This window comes from Hyperolius riggenbachi, chromosome 3 (genome assembly GCF_040937935.1).
Source record: "Hyperolius riggenbachi isolate aHypRig1 chromosome 3, aHypRig1.pri, whole genome shotgun sequence".
NCBI lineage: Eukaryota > Metazoa > Chordata > Amphibia > Anura > Hyperoliidae > Hyperolius > Hyperolius riggenbachi.
The window spans coordinates 516,752,559-516,765,080 of NC_090648.1; the positions used below are offsets into that span (position 1 = coordinate 516,752,559).

Genomic DNA, 12,522 nt, shown 5'->3' on the forward strand with positions numbered 1-12,522 from the left:
AGCCAAGGTGTAGAATGCTTTTCATGTATGATACATAGCAATCAACGTGCACTTAGGAGGAACAGTAAGGAAACACTAACGGTAAATATAAAGAAAAATCTACGAATATTCATTGAACAAGGCTCTGAATGTAAAGGGCTGACAATGGTCAGGCGGCGACACTCAACAAACCTTTCTTCGTGTAGCTCTATAATGGAACGGGATAATGGTCCTTTGACCACTTTATGGCTGAGTATAAGAAAGGGGGAAAATGTGTGTAAAATAACCTGGCAAGCTCAAGTAAGTATCATCATAGTATTCAAAATGTTATCTTGTTTTATTAAGACAACCGAGAGTCCTATTGGACGAAACGCATGGGGCAGAGCCAGTGCGCACTGATGTCATTGAAGTAGGAAATGCTAGTGTTAGTTGTCGAGATTTCCATATGGCGGGATATCATTTTTCCAATAAACTGAACTGTGTATGATCAGATACACATAGACCTAATAATTTCCTTCCCTTAGGTTACAGAAGACAAAGACTTCTTAATGTAGGGTGATTATAGGTTAACATATACATTGATCATTGAGAAAGGCAGAGCATATTTTAATATGGCGATGTAATATTGCCATGCAAGGCTGACTTGTATGTGTCTCTAAAGGAAGGTCAGATGTTGAACAACAGGCAGTCAGCTGATGTGCTATTTGCAATGGGTAATCCCATTCACCTTACTGGGAACAATGATATCAGACCATTCTTTGTTTTAGGTCAAAACACTTGACAAGATAGCAAACAAGAGGAGTCTGAGTGACAATAGTGTGTTTAAAAAATGGACTAATATCTGTATACAATGGCTCAAACCTGGCTACATTGAATGTGAAACCAAAACCCATGCAAGGTTTCTATGCAATATTTGTGTTTCCAAAGTCCAGACACAAACACAAGGCTTAGGAAATACCTTTATTTTTCTTATAGCTGGGCAAACCAGTAACAATATGAAAATGTTATTGAAAATGTATACGTGTTAATATAAAGATTCCCTGAATGAATATATCCAGAATGGTATAGAAATGTTATATGGTTACCAGTGTTGTATGTTAAACAATGATGTTAGAGATATAAAACTCTGCTAACAAGCACAATATGTTATAAAGGAGAGGTCCATGGTGGTTTTAAGCATGCCAATGATTCTTGGATCAAATCCAATCTATCTTAAATATGGTAGAAAAGGTCACTGTATAATAAATAATAACCAGTGATTCCAGCAAGGTCAGCTATCCATAGAGGAATTATAACATTGATTTATTCACTGTTGGGTTATAATAAAACATGATTTTTGTTTTTAGTTTGCCAAATATCCCAGTAAGTCTGTGATTAGTTAGCCAACAGCACCTACAAAGGGTGAAAGCCAGTATTACACTTGGGTTAAAGATTAGTCACAGAAAGCTCCCATTGATCACTCCCACTGCCCAGTGATAGGCTAGAAGACTTAATCTCCTGGGCAGGACCATAGGTAGTGAGGGGAATAAGATGAGAGGGGTCATTCAATGAGGAGGATCAGACCATCAGGAGATCTGAGCAGACCAGGACATAGAGGATTCATGCCATCTGAACACAGCCACGCCTAAGAGGAACACGCCCAGAGGCCATCTTGGTGACTATACTTGAACCCAGTTCTGATTTTTCTTTTTAGTCATATGGCTTATCACAGCACGAATATCTGAACTTTTGATTTATTGACGATTGTCTTTCTTAAGTTTATAGTCATTTATAGCCAAAGGGAGTGCGTTCTTCCAGTGCACAGGAATTACTCATTCCATATATTTGATAAAACCCATTCAGTGGGTATATTTTTCTTTAGATTGACACAATCAATCGTTCAAGAATCGCTGACTGTGAAATCCATAACTTATCTTTCTTTTTGGATAAAAGCTAGACCTTTCAAGCTACCTCCTCTAGATATTTTGATACTTTGCCGCAGCATGTGCAAGCCACACCTAACCAAGTTTAGGACGACTCAATAGATATTTTATTCCAAAATTATATGTATTTTACCCGCCTGCTCTGTGTAGTAACACAGGCCAGCGGAGGTTAAAGTGTGGACAGAGGGAAAATTCCTGTCATTTATAGTTGATTGCATAGCGATTGTGGGGCAACGCCCAGTCGTCAGATCCACTGAGTCATCCTAAATTTGTTATATTGAATGGTATAGCTGACATCAGCCAGTTTATTTTAGATAGCGCATTTTTGATTTTGGACTGCGCAATTTTGATTTTTGATAGCCACCATTTTGTTTTTGATAGCCACCATTTTGTTTTTGATAGCCACCATTTTGTTTTGATAGCAGCCATTTTGATTTTGATAACAGCCATTTTGTTGTCGTTCAATTCATCCATTTTGTCTCCAGAGACCCTGTGGTAAATTGAGTAACAGGGCCGACGGCCATATTTGATGAGTCATAACTCTGCACTGTATTTGAGTTGACTGCTAATTGGTTTAAGCCTTTTGTATTGGTGATTAAGTATAATAACATTTTGATGTTTTACTGAAATTATTATCCCGCTTATTGCTTATTATAAGAATGACCTTATGAGTTTTGTTTTATATCAAAAGTGCAATATTATATTGTTTTGATATTGTAATATTTATTCGATATTAAATTGATATTTTTATAAATTGGTCCACATTTATTTGCATGTTTAAACCAGTACTGTAAAACCTCGGAAAACAAGCTCACACAGTTAGGCGTATGTTTGTATCTTAAGCTCCTCCTATTTTTTCCCAGGAGCATTGCATTTACATTTTTGATTTTATAATTATTTTTAAACAAGTTATACAAACATTGACAAAACGCCCGACATAATGCTAGTGTACATGTGGAATCGTGCATCACCCTGCAGCCTCATTCAGCCCCATCTGTGAATATAGGAGGGGGTCAGCTGGATTACATAATTTAAACTCTGTCTGGATCTCAAGGGGAATAGATTTTAGGGACAGCACTTCTTCACACCACATGTAGATTACAGACAAGACCAGGGGCGGACTGACAACTCATGGGGGTCCCCGAGCAGAAGGAGATTATGGAGCCCTGTACACCTGCAAGCCACACCTGCCCATCCTCAAGCCCCACCTACACACAGCCCCACCCACATAACCTACACTACAAAAATGTATCTTCACTATGTTCAAAATAAATGTTTACTAATTAAAATGTAGCCTCTATGACCATCAAATAAACAAATGCAGCAACCATTACCTCCGACACATGAATTGCAAGAACCATTACCTCCGACACATCAATTGCAAGAACCATTGCCTTAAACACATGAAATGCTAGAACCGTTGGCTCCCACAAATGAAATGAAAGAACTGTTAACTCTCAGACATGAAATGCAAGAACCGTTACCTTAAACAAATGAAATGCAAGAACTGTTAGCTCCCACACATGAAATCCTTTGGGTTGTTTGGGTGCTTGGAGGGAGGGAGGGAGGGTGGTTTGAGTGCTGGGTGGGTGGTTTTGGTGCTGGGAGGGTGGTTTGGGTGCTGGGTGGGAGTGTGGGAGTGTGGTATGGGTGTATGGAAGGGTGGTTTGGGTGCTACATGCTTTGGGTGGGAGTTTTGGGTGCTGCTTGGTTTGGGTGGGAGTTTTGGGTGCTGCTTGGTTTGGGTGGGAGGTTTGGGTGCTGCTTGGATTGGGTGCTGGCTGTGGTGCCGGGGGCTTCCCTCCCACCCTGCAGAGGTGCGAGCGGACTAGTTGGCTTGCCACATATACTTATGTTCTCCAGGGCAGGCACCAGCAAGCAGCGGCAGTGCGGCACTGACTGCTCTTTGTTCGCCGCTAGTGTCCTATCTTTCGTCCGGCAGCGCCTCCTATGACGTTATAGGAGGTGCCGCCGAAACCATGGGGGCAGGACACCAGAGGCAGAGAGAGCAGTGAGAGAGGCAGTGCTGTAGCCTGGAGCTTGTAAGAGTATCTGTGCCAACTACTGTAGCTCTGCCCGCAACTCTGCAGGGCGGGTGAGGGGTATAGGTGGCACCACAGCCAGCGTCCAAACCAAGCAGCACGGCACCCAAACCTCCAGATCAGAGGGGTGCCAGGGGCAGGCCCTATACTGACCACGGGCCCTTGGTCCATGCCCGAATGGTCAATCTGTTCCTGGGCAAGACTAACTTCAGTAATAATGGAAAGATTCAGGTTAATATTAAGAAATTTAGATTAAGGTTAGGCATCAGAAAAGGCTTAAAGTGAACCAGAGACGAAGCATCTTCATGTATTTTACCATGTATATCAGTGGGAACATTAGAGAAAACACCTACCCTGCTCTCTGTTTCATCCTTCACTGCTCAGCCTGCTTGTTTTCAACCCTGATAACATCCCCCACTGAGCATTCAGTCTGGCTTTGCTCTAATGACTCAGCTATAATGATTTCTGAGCAGAGCCAGAAGGGGGCAGGCTTGGGCTTGAAAAGACATCAGAGATGACAGATTTAGCTATAAAGATTCCTGAACAAAGCCAGACTGAATGCTCAGGGATTTTATCAGGGCTGATAACAAGCAGGCTGAGCAGTGAAGGATGAAACAGAGAGCAGGGTAGGTGTTTTCTCTAATGATCCCACTGATATGTCTGGTAAAATACATGAGGGTGCTTCATCTCTGGTTCACTTTAAAGGGAAGCTAAGTGACATGTGACAGGATGAGCAGTGGCGTAGCAATAGGGGGATCAGAGGTAACGACTGCATCAGGGCCCTTGGGCTAGAGGGACCCCTCAAACACAGTATGAGCTCTCTATTGGTCCTATGCTGATAATAATCACTCCTTGAATAGCAGTACTAGTAATCATTAACACACTATTCCCCATCCCCTTCTTGCACCTCGGACACTGTGGTTGTCTTTAATTCGTTTTGGAGTGTTGTATCAATTATTATTTATAGCATGCTTGGGGGGCCCAATGCCAAACTTGCACTGGGGCCCACAGCTTCTTAGCTACGCCACTGAGGATGAGATGTGTATGTACAGTGCCTAGCACACTAATAATTATGCTCCTTTCTCTACCTGAAAGAGTTAATATTCAGCTATGCAACTGACAGCTTTTCTCCAGTCGGGACCCAGTCAGACTACTGATAAGGAATTACAGCTATAAAATACTTTGCGCTAAGAAGCCCAGTTCTCTGCCAGGAGAGGATAGATAAAAAGGTCACTAGTTCATATATGTGAACCTTCTTAGACACAGGGAGCTGAGACAAAACAATACATCTGTATTTGTGTCCCCCCCCCCCCCTAGTTTTGAAACATAACATAAAGCTGTAGAATATCAAAAAGTCATTTTTAGGAGTAGGAGGGTAGATACTATTGTTTATCTCATCACCTTGTTTTCACTTAATTGTAGGTAGGTATACAGAGGTGCCAGTAAGAATAAAACCGTTTAAAAAAAATTTAAAAGGGGGAAGTATGGTGGACTTACCTGCCTCGTAGAAAAAACACTGTGAATTATAGTAACGTTTCACTGTCTAACTTGTATTAGATACTCCATATGTGCAACGCCTTTCGCAAGTCGTGGTCCTGCTTCATCAGGTAATTTTTTTCTTACGTTTTCACTTAAGTTTCACATTCAGCTCATTGGGGAGAGGTTAGGGTTAGGCATTATGGAGGAGTTAACAATAAAGAGGGAGGTTAGGGTTAGGTGTTTGGACAGAGGTAACGTTAAGCGGGAGGTTAGGGTCAGGCATCAGTAGGAAGATTGAGAAGCAGAAAAAGTACCACCACCAATAATAATGTTGTAAAGGTAAAAGCCAATGCCAAATTTCCGTGCACCCAAATAATACTTACCCCAGGTATGAAGCCTAACCCTACCCTAACCCTCGGGCCTTTCCCCTAAGCTAGTCTGTGCTGTGCCTGTATTTATTATCACACTTTTCCTTTAACCAATTCCTGTCCCTATGATGTGAATATAAGTCTCTGCACTCCCTACAAAATGTTAGATAACACTGTTTATTTATCTCTGAACTGATAAAAACTCAAACCCTTGCAAACAAAAACGCCAGCAAACCCTTCTCCTCCCCACAGGGAATTCAATAGCAGAGTTAATTAGAAAACAAGTGTAAAATACACATTCCAGGAGCAGACAGTAGCAGATTGTATACATTACTTAATCGTTACATCTAATACATTATCAAAATAAATGAACTGTTTAAATAAACAGGAGGACTAGACAAATAAAATGTGTGGGTTCAATGTACGATAGAACTGTTTACATTAAAGCTACAATATATGAAAGTGGGTAAATGGTGTATTTTTTCACTTTTTTACATTATTTTCCTTTTAAAATGCATAGAAAATAAGGTAATTACTAATAACAAATATGAGCCACCAAAAGCTCAATTTGTCCTTAAAAAAACAATATATAGATCATTTAGTTGTGATAATTATTGATAACGTTTTTTCCAAAGTAATCAGAGCTGAGCTGAACTGTGAAAATGACCAGGGTAGGGAAGTGGTTATTTAACCAAGGAGATTATCCATCTATTATACAAGAATATATATGGATACCTTGGGCTTGCTTCACTAACCGGCGCTAAGTGTTAGTGCCGGAGTGAGCAGCCGCTTAGTGCCCCATAAGTAGCTTTGCGGGCACTAATAGTCCCGCAAAGCTACATCACGCACAAGACCACCCACATACCGCGCAGCGCGGCGGGACAATAATAGTGCACGGTGCGACGATAACGTTGCACCCGCCGCGACAAAAACAATGTGCCGCTTAGGGGGCACCTTATGCGCCGTTACAAGACAGTGGGTGCGACGTTATCGTCGCACTGGGCACTATTACTGTCCCGATGCATTGCACATGATGTGGGTGGTCCTGTGGGTGAAAACCACCTAACGCTGTGGTTTGCGCCCACTAACTGTTAAGGCCTCCTAACCGGCTTAGGGCTGGTTAGTGAATTGAGCCCCTTATGTCCAAACTAAGTGCTAAGTGCTAAGAATTATTGTTTGAAAAATGTGCTCTTGAGAGATGTACCAATATGTAATGCCAGCGGTGATTAACTTCACATTCATCGGTCTTTATGCCACAATAAGATGTTTTGATGAAATGAAATCGTGGAGATCCCCCTTGAGAATGGTACAGTCTGGTTCTGCCCTTGTCTCCCATTATAATGTCATCAGGACAGTTTGGGCAGCGCCTTATACGGGATGAATAATCGCCATCTGGTCCATCATCACATCGCAGAACTCTGACGGGCTGTTTTATGGCAGTGTGATTTTGTGCGCTCGTTTATTGCGATGTGTTCACCTGAATGTTACAGTCCAGAGCTGTGAGCTCACAGTCATTACCAGCAGCATGTGGTTTATTAACGGGAGTGTTTAATGTTATTCCTTCCCCCATTTATAATAAGATAATATGTATTCAGCGTGCTGGGAGTAGCATGCTGGGAGTGTGGGGGTGTGGGGGGTTCAGCTGTGTTATTTGTGTACGCTGCACAGATTTTACCAGCGGAGCTGACATGGAGAGACCTTATATAATGAGGACATAGAGAGACCCTGACATTGTCTACATCAACATCCTACACAAGATGACAAGTTCAACTTCAGCCCGGGACAGGAGCCGGTCTCCAGACTACCACAATCAGTACATCTACCTATGTGCTCTTATTATTATTATTATTATTACTAGCTGATTGCCCGGCGTTGCTCGGGTATGTATCTGGCTGGTGTCGGCTCCGCCCACTTTTTTTAACCCTAACACACAAATACTCAATGACCAAGTTTGTGAGCTTTGCGGTCTTTGGTATCAATAATTTGCATTGAAATGAAAAAATCTGATTGGCTGTTTGTGGCTCCACCCCCTTTTCTGAATTTGAACCCCAGTCACCCAATGACCAACTGTACCAGGTTTGAGGCTTGTGCCATTAACAGTGCAAGAATGGTAGCAATTAAGTATTCCCCTAGAAAAGCAATAGGTGAAGTTTGATTCACTTTTGTAGGCTCCACCCACTTTTCTGAATATTAATCCCATTCACTGAGTGACCAACTGTGCAAAGTTTGAGAACCCTGCCATTAACAGTGTAAGAATGGCTGCAGTTTACATTTTCCCAGTGAAATTTGTATTTGTCTCCACCCACTGATGACCCGGCGTTGCCCGCTTATGTATTTGGCTGGTGTTGGCTCCGCCCACTTTCTAACCCTAACGCACAAACACTCAATGACCAAGTTTGTGAGATTTGGGGTCTTTAGCATCAATAATTTGTATATTCCCATAGAAATTAAACAAATCAGATTGGCAGTTTGTGGCTCTGCCCCTCTCCAGCATTTGAACCCAACTGTAGCAGGTTTGAAGCATCTACTATTACCAGTGTAAAAATGGCAGCAATTTAAATATTCCACTTGAAAATCAACAGGTGATATTTGATTGGCTATTATAGGCTCCACCCACTTCCCTGAATATTAATCTCAGTCACTCAGTGACCATCTGGGCAAAGTTTGTGAACCCTGCCATAAACAGTGTAAGAAGGGCTGCAGTTTACACTTTCCGGTGAATGTTGTTTTTGGCTCCGCCCACTTTTTGTAACCTGGACACAAAGTCACTACTCAATGCCCAAGTTTGTGAGTTTTGGGGTTCTTGGCATCAATAATTTGTATTTTCCCATGAAATGAAACAAATCTGATTCACCATTTGTGGCTCTGTCCCCTTTTCTGAATTTGATCCCCAGTGACCCAATGACCAACTGTACCAGGTCTGAGGCTTGTGCCATTAACCTCCCTGGTGGTCTATTAAAAACTGCCAGGGGGCAGCGCTGCCATTTTTTAAATTATTTTTTTAAAATCATGTAGCGAGCCTAGGGCTCGCTACATGATAGCCGCTGCTCAGCGGCATCCCCCCAGCCCCTCCGATCGCCTCCGGCGATAGGCGATCAGGAAATCCCATTCAAAGAACGGGATTTCCTGGAGGGCTTCCCACGTCGTGACGCCTAAGGGAGTCCCGATCCACCCCTTAGTGCTGCCTGGCGCTGATAGGCCAGGCAGTGCAGGGGTCTAGGGGGGGGGCTCTGCGGCGGCACGGATAGCGGCGAATCGGCGCGGGGCAGCGGCGATCGGTGTGCAGGCGCAGCTAGAAAAGTGCTAGCTGCGTTCAGCAAAAAAAAATTACGCAAATCGGCCCAGCAGGGCCTGAGAAAACCTCCTGCGTGGCTTACCCCGAACTACGTTCGGGGTTACCGCCAGGAAGGTTAACAGTGCAAGAATGGCAGCAATTGTAATATTCTCCTTGAAAAGCTACATGTGATTTTTGATTGGCATTTTTAGGCTCCACCCACTTTTGTGAATATTAATCCCAGTCACCCAGTAACCAGCTATGCTAAGTTTAAGAACCCTGCCATTAACAGTGAAGAAGGGCTGCAGTTTACAATTTCCCAAAAAAAATCTGTTTTAACTCCACCCACTTTTTGTAACCTTGACACACAGTCACTACACAATGACCAAGTTTGTGAGCTTTTGGGTTCCTGGCATCAAAATTGTGCTAATGGAAGCAGTTTATCCAGCAAAGAAATCTGGCTGTTTTTAGCACAGCCCCTTTACTGAATTTGAACCCCAGACACTTAACGACCGACTGTAGCAGGTTTGAGGCCTCTGCTATTAACAGTGTAAGAATGGCTGCAGTTTTAATATTCCCCTTGAATAGGTGAATTTTGATTGGCTCTTGTAGGCTCTACCCACTTTTCCGAATATTAATCCCAGTCACCCAGTGACCAACTGTGTGAAGTTTGAGAACCCTGCCAGTAACAGTGTAAGAAAAGCTGCAGTTTACATTTTCCCATGTAAAAAGTTAGTTGTTTTTGGCTCTGCCCACTATTTCTAACCTTGACATACAGTCACTTAATGACCACGTTTATGAGCTTTGGGGTCCTTGGCATCAATAAGTTGCATTTTACTATTGAAATTAAACAAATCTGATTGGCTGTTTTTGGCCCGCTCCCTTCAAAATTTAAACCCCAGTCTCCCAGTGACTGACTGTACCAGATTTGAGTCCTCTGCCATTAAGAGTGTAAGAATGGCAGCAAAGTACATATTCCCTTGAAAATCAATAAGTGAATTTTGATTGGCTGTTGTAGGCTCCACCCACTTTCCTGAATATTATTCCTAGTCATCCAATGGCCAACTGCGTCAAGTTTGAGAACCCTGCCCAGGGCCAGCCCGCTCATGAGATGGGGTGAAACATTTGCCTCAGGCGGCAGATCTGGGGGGGGGGGGGGGGGCGGCACCCGCCTGTCCTTGGATGCTGGGGGCCGCCCACCGAGCTGGAGGGGTAGCTGGCAGAAAGGGGGTATTGGGCCTAGCGGTGGGGAGGGGGGTCAGATCCCCCCTCCCTCGCCTGGGTCCCCCGATCTGCGCTGCTCCTCCAGCGTTAAACCAGTGTGCATATCATTAAGAGGCAACGGGCGGGGGAATCACTCACCTTATCCGTGTTCCATCGTGTGCTCCACTGACGCCACTTCCGGCAACGCCGCCCACTGTATTGTAAGTGGACGGCCTTGCAGGAAGTGACGTCAGTGGAGCACGCGATGGAACGCGGAAGTGGTGAGTGATTCCCCCGCACGTTGCCTCTTAATGATATGCACGCTGGTTTAACGCTGGAGGAGCAGCGCAGATCGGGGACCACTGCTAGGCCAATACCCCCTTTCTGCCCACTACCCCTCCAGCTTGGCGCCCGCCCCCCCCCCCCCGGCTGGTGTGGCGGCGATTTTTTTCTAATTTTGCCTCAGGCGGCAAAAAGTCTAGGGCCGGCCCTGAGCCTGCCAGTAACAGAATGGCTGAAATCCATCTAACAAATCTGATTGGCTGTTTGTAGCTCCACCCCATTTAGTAAATGTGGACCCCAGTCACCCAATGACTGACTGTATCAGGTTTGAGGCCTCTGCCAGTAACAGTGTAAGAATGGTAGCAATGTGAATATTCCCCTTGAAAATCAATAGGTACATTGTGATTGGCTGTTGTAGGCTCTACCCACATTTCTGAATATTAATCCCAGTCACTCAGTGGCCAATTGTGTAAAGTTTGGGAACCCTGCCATGTAAAAAATGAAGTTGTTGGCACTGCCCACTTTTTCTACCTTTGACATACAGTCACTCAATTATCAAGTTTATCAGCTTTGGGGTCCTTGGTATCAATACTTTGTATATTCCCATTGAAAAATAAACAAATCTTCCTGTTGGTGGCTCCGCTCCCTTTCTGAATTTGGGTCCTAGTCACCCAGTGACCAACTGTACCAGGTTTGAGGCATCTGCTATTAACAGTATAAGAAAATGGTAGCAGATGAAATATTCCCTTTGAAAATCAAAAGGTGAATTTTTACTGGCTGTTGTAGGCTCCACCCACCTTCCAAAATCTTAAAGGGAAGGTCCAAGCAAAAAAAAAAAAATGAGATTCACTTACCTGGGGCTTCTACCAGCCCCATGCAGCCATCCTGTGCCCTCGTAGTCACTCACTGCTGCTCCAGTCCCCCGCTGGCAGCTTTCTGACCTCGGAGGTCAGGGCCAAATTGTGTACATTTTTACGCATTCCCGCTAGTGCAGGAACATTAACACATACATTTTTACGTGTTAGTGGTGAAACGCGTAAATTTTTGTTCCTGCACTAGCTGGAATGCGTAAAAATGTACGCAATGTGGCCCTGACCTCCGAGGTCAGAAAGCTGCCAGCGGGGGACTGGAGCAGCAGTGAGTGACTACGAGGGCACAGGATGGCTACATGGGGCTGGTAGAAGCCCCAGGTAAGTGAATCTCATTTTTTTTTTTTGCTTGAACCTTCCCTTTAATCTCATTCACACAGTGACCAACTGTGCAGAGTTTGAGATCCCTGCCATTAACGATGTAAGAATGGCTGCAGTTTATATTTTCCCAGTAAAATCTGTTTTGGCTCCGCCCACTTTTTGTAACCTTGTCACACAGTCACTCAATGACCAAGTTTGTGAGCTGTCAGGTTCCTGGCATCAAAAATGTGTGAATGGAAGCAATTTATCCACCAAGGAAATCTGATTGGCTGTATGTGGCCCTGCCCCTTTAGTGAATTTGGACCCCAGTCACCCAATGACCGACTGTAGCAAGTTTGAAGCCTCTGCCATTAAAAGTGTAAGAATAGCAGTAGTTTCAATATTCCCCCTTGAAAATCAATAGGTGAATTTTGATTGGATGTTGTAGGCTCCACCCACTTTCTTAAATCTTAATTGCATTCACCCAGTGACCAACTGTGGCAAGTTTGAGAACCCTGCGATTAACAGTCTAAGAATGGCTGTAGTTTACATTTTCCCATTCAAAATGAACGGCTGAAATTTGATTGGCTGTGTTATGCTCCTCCCACTTTTCCTGGATTTGTACCCTCGGTCACCAAGTGACCACCAGTGCCATGTGTGGGGACTCTGGGTTGATTACTGTGAGAATGGCAGCCTTTTCCATTTTTTCCATTGATTTGAATGGGTGGAATCTGATTGGCTGTTTGTAGCTCCGCCCAGGTGTGCAGGGGGGCCGCGAGACCCCCAGAACATATCATCCCAGGT

The 12,522-nt window shown here is 43.9% G+C and overlaps 1 long non-coding RNA gene across 2 annotated transcripts in view; it reads left to right on the forward strand.

Moving 5' to 3' along the window:
* Nucleotides 1-12,522, forward strand: part of LOC137564496 (uncharacterized) — a 148,218-nt gene that overhangs the window by 40,525 nt on the left and 95,171 nt on the right. For both annotated transcript variants that reach the window (XR_011030610.1, XR_011030609.1), the window contains exon 2: nt 5,501-5,550. This is a non-coding gene — a long non-coding RNA (uncharacterized lncRNA). The remainder of the gene's footprint in view (nt 1-5,500; nt 5,551-12,522) is intronic.